The following is a 4831-nucleotide window of genomic DNA, read 5'->3' as shown; positions in this document are numbered from 1 at the left end:
TGAGATTACAGGTGTGAGCCACCATGCCTGGCCCAGAAACCACTTTTAACTGAGAATGTGTATACTTAAAAATGTAAGGCTAGCTAAATGTTTATAACTTGTTTTGTTTCTTGAAAGATTTTCACAAGCATTGTTTTAAGTCATTATTTACATTCATTCAAACTGTAAATAAAGGTATAGAACCATAGACAAACTTAGAAATTATAGACTTTATAAAAAATTGTTGCTTTTCTCATAGTTTTGTTTTCTCTCTCTAAATAATTATCCTGCTGCACAAAAATAGATTAGGAAGGCGGTTACTTGGTTATTTATGCTAAAATCCATAACAGAATTTTAATGAGAAACACATATATTGAAATTATTAAATATCACAAATCCTGAGCTTTAACTACAGCATAATTCTGAAACAGGAAGGAGCATTCCTGAGACAGTACATTCAGCCACAACATCCTCAGCTTTTCTTATCTGGTGGCCCCCAGCTGAAGATATTTTTCACAAAGGAATGGACACATAATATTGATGCTAACTGGGCTGCTAATGAAGAAATTCAGAGGCACAGCTTAGTTTTGATCACGAGCCCATTTTAATTTCTCATAAGAGAAAAGAAAAATGAATATAAGTGACCATGAGTTTTGTACAGGGCATCTAAGCAGATTGTGATATTGAGGCTTCCCTTTGCCTTTCCTGGATGTTGCTTCTAGGCCAGACATTACGATTTAAAATGACATAACATGACCTCATGAATAATTTGAGGTCTAACTTCGTGAACTCCAATTACAAAGTTACAGTGAGTTCCACAGAATGAAAGCCAGATGTAAGTAATTTACATTTTAGTCATGTATAAAAGGAAGAGATAAAAGGAGAAGTGCCATCTGGAAGATTAAAACCAACAGTAGCCACCTAATGGGCAGTTAGTGTCCACATAGGTCACCTGCCTCTTTAAAATGTTTGACACCTCCAGTGGCCAGCAGTTATTCTCTCTCTACAGATTGTCTACTTTATAAAACACAAATTCTGAGAAAACAAGTTGTGTTGAGATGTAGGGACTATCTAGGATTCTAGAATCTTAAAAGACTTGTTTACCAGTGTCTAGAAAAGAGTTTGGGTGTAATTAATTTTGTTTTATGTGGTACTTTTCTTAGTAAACAACAACTTTTACTTGCTTGCCTCAAAATACTTAATGTTTTACCCTACCTTGAAAGCATTTTAGATCTTAGGATCCTGAAGAAATAAAGTATTGATTTGCTTCTGTGACACAAGTGACTAATTATGGCAGGTTCCTTATATGTAGAATGAGTGGTTTGTGTTAATTGCTTATTAAATTCTATTCCAATTCTGAAATTCACACATGCTGTGAAGACACTGTACACATATGGAAAGAGGCATTATTCATGCTGCTTCTTCGTCATTATCACATGACAGACTCTCTTGTGTCTTTTAAACTGCAACAGGGAGAGACTGATACATCCAGCAGGCCAAAGCATTGACTGGTATAATTAAGTGGAAAGCAAATATGAAAAGCTCATCTTTGGTTAGTATGAGCTAGCAGCTTTCTCCTGCACTCTTATTTTCTTCAACTGAAATAGAATTTCTTTGTGGATATTTTTTATATTGCTTCAACATTTAAAGACTCTGTACTATTTCCTTTTATTTCCTGAAGTGAGAAAAGAATTTAATCCAGGAATGAGATTGTGAGTGAAAATGTTTCTCAATACCCTGAAATATTCTTTCTTATGCAGTTTTGATCATCTGCAAAGAAAGCGTTCAAGAACACAGTAGGATACACATCGCAGGGCATGGACAGGAACAGCTCATCTAACCCAGTGAGGATTGTCTTCCAGTTCTTTAGATGGCCATTTTAGAAGTTATTTCTAAAGGAAATATCTAATTTTGTATCTTCCAGTTACTTATGAAAAACTTTTAAAGTTTACATTTGGCCCTTAAGCCTCAACTTAGGACAAATTTTGAAAGTGTGATATGGAAAACCTTTCTATCATGAGCCTATGGGAGTGAAATACAGTGATCTCCTTCAACTTTAAGATGGAAAAATGTCCCGAATCCTTAGGAGAAAAGGGCATAGCCACAAAATATAAAGACCCTCCCCCTCGCCAGTTTAGCTGTTACGTGGATCAATTGCTCTGAAAGTTTATGTAGAAGCCTACAGACATCACAAAGAAACAGTGTTTGAAAGAGTAAGTTAACCAAGTTTGAATATGTAAAAAAAAAGGAATAAATATAATCTAAATATGATGCCAAAGGAGCACAATGGAATGATCTCCAACAGATTGTATTATGCTCAAGGAAAGAGCATATTCAAATAAACATTTCTATTTTAGGTTTTGGGGGAAAATGTCTGAATTTTTAAGAAGCAAAATAATGATCAAAAGCTAATTAACAGGGCAAGAAAGCAATCAAAAAGTGAGATGGCAGACTTTGATTGTTGGAGCACTATCAATAGGTATTTTTTAAGAAGAGATTTGCAATTATTATTATAGGATAAGGCATCAGCAATCATTTTGGCAAAGGAGAAATGGGCAGGAAATATTTCTCTTTTATCTGGATGCAGACAAATTTTCTTTCCTGATAATTTACTTCCAATCTTGTGGGAGAGTACAGTGTTTTACAAGGACTTGTACAAAGAATTGGACCTAGTCTCAGAACTGTGATCATGTGATATATTGAATATATTTACTTCTTAATTAAATTTTCTCATTTCAAACTGTTAATATAGAGACAGTTTATCGTTAACAAGGCAAATGACATGCTTTTTAGCACTATTTACAGTCCTTGAGATGCTATAACAGATATTTAAGAAAAAAGTGTTGGTCTACATTGGCAAAACTAAAATATCTATCAGGCACTTTTCATAAGGAGAACAAAAGGTTTTTCCAATATCATCTTTCTCCTTCCTTTCTTTCTTCCCTCCTTTCTTCTTTGTTTCCTTCATAGCTTAAATGCTTATAACTTTCTTTTAAAGTAATTCAATGGTTTATTTTACTAAAAAAGCTTTCTCACACTTTATTGTTCACACTCTTAAGCTTATTTTATTGAACTTTTATTGTTCAATAAAAATACTTCTTGATCAAGTACTTCTTAAAAATAGTTGAAATGCTTTTCTAAATTAATTTAGAACTCCTCTTACTTAAAATAAATGCCCTTTATATTGAGAACTGTTTTAACAGCAGATAACCTTGAGGTCAGGTCATTTCCATGACATATTATACTCATGTTTATGCTAAAGGTTGAAATAAAGCCAAAATCATGCTAGCACATTGAAAACATCCTGTTAGGCATAACATTTAAAGCATATACAAGGTTTTGTTGTTTACTTTCCAAGTAGTGCTTAGTATGGTTCAGGTGTGTTAACTTGGATTATGTTTCTGTGTTCTGAACTCATTGTCCATGAATGTTTGAACATAAAGAGATTCCTTTTCTTAGAATGATAAACTTCAAAATCCCTTGCTAAATACAAGGAGGATACAGAGTCTGGTTGGCCTAAACATGAACAGATACAAAATATCTCCCATGATTGTCTCCAAATCCCATATTCTGACCCTACTTACAGTGAAAAATAAATATATTTTCAGAAAATAAACAATATTGTGATGAAGTTATTGTGTCTTTAGTTTTCTGAGCTTTAAGTTATTGCTGCATTCAGCAATAGAAGATAAGTGATTTAAAATGCAACCACTATGTTAATTTTTTCCTGACGAGTAAAGGTATTAGGCAACTACAAATTCTTTATCTGTAAAATGAAAATACATACCCTACACTGGCTTCCTGATAGCATTGTTAAAACTAATTCATATTTCCAACTAATACTGAAAATTTGTGGTATAGTTGCATAGAAATAATAATGGGAATAAAAAAATGTATACTCTTCTTAGATGGTAAATGCTATTAATTTTGCTAAAAAGATTTAAATCCAGTAATAGTTGAGTTGTTAACATAATATACATTGTTGTTTCAGTTCTTAATAAAAAATAGAATGTACATCTCAAATCTTCACCAAGGCAGATAAGTAGATTTCTTCCACATTCTGAAACTTACTGTGATTTTTTGTGTCTAAAATAAGATTCTTTATTCACTTAGTCCCAGGGAACATTACATAATTATTGTGCTATGCAAACGAAAAGCAAATAAACAAAACAAAATCACGTAATGAAGACCTTAACCGGTATGTAAAACCCCTCCCCCCTCCAAAATACATGGAAGATGAAGGAAACGAAGGCAGGAGGTATATAATTTTTTAAAAAGTAAACATAGTATGGTGGGCTTTTGTTTCGAGAAAATTCCCTTAATGCGTGACTTTTTGTACTTTTTCTCTTCTCCGTCTGCCAGCTGGAGCGATATGGCTCCTGCATGAGCTGCTTGTACTGAAGGCTGTTCAGCAAGAAATTCGTGTGAAATCGTAGCATGTGATGCTCCTGGTTGGAGCAGTTAATAACTGGTTAAGCGGCATTTCCCTAAATGGCTGTTTTCCTCGGCCCAGCCGTCTCTCCCCCATCCCATTGCTCCCCGGTCCTCAGCAATGCCCCAACTCCCTCCCGGAACCTCTCTCTCTGAGCCCCCCGCCAGCGCCGCAATCCCGCCACTGTATTGTCCTCCTCGGCACCGAGCGATCTGATCCGCCGAGCCAGAAAGACACCCGATGGGGGAGAGAAGCAAAGTGGAAAAAAACCGACGTCCCTGCTCTTCAGAAGGGAGACCCCGGCGGAGCCGCTGTGCCCTGAGCCCTCCGCGGCCGCCCGGCTTGAGCTCCCGGGCGGGGCGCTGTCCAGCGCGCACAGAGTTAAAGGCATCATCGCAGCCATTAGAGGGAAAAGTTGCA

This window comes from Rhinopithecus bieti, unplaced genomic scaffold, assembly GCF_001698545.2.
Source record: "Rhinopithecus bieti isolate Rb0 unplaced genomic scaffold, ASM169854v2 scaffold_70846, whole genome shotgun sequence".
Taxonomy (NCBI): domain Eukaryota; kingdom Metazoa; phylum Chordata; class Mammalia; order Primates; family Cercopithecidae; genus Rhinopithecus; species Rhinopithecus bieti.
This window is presented reverse-complemented; position numbering follows the sequence as displayed.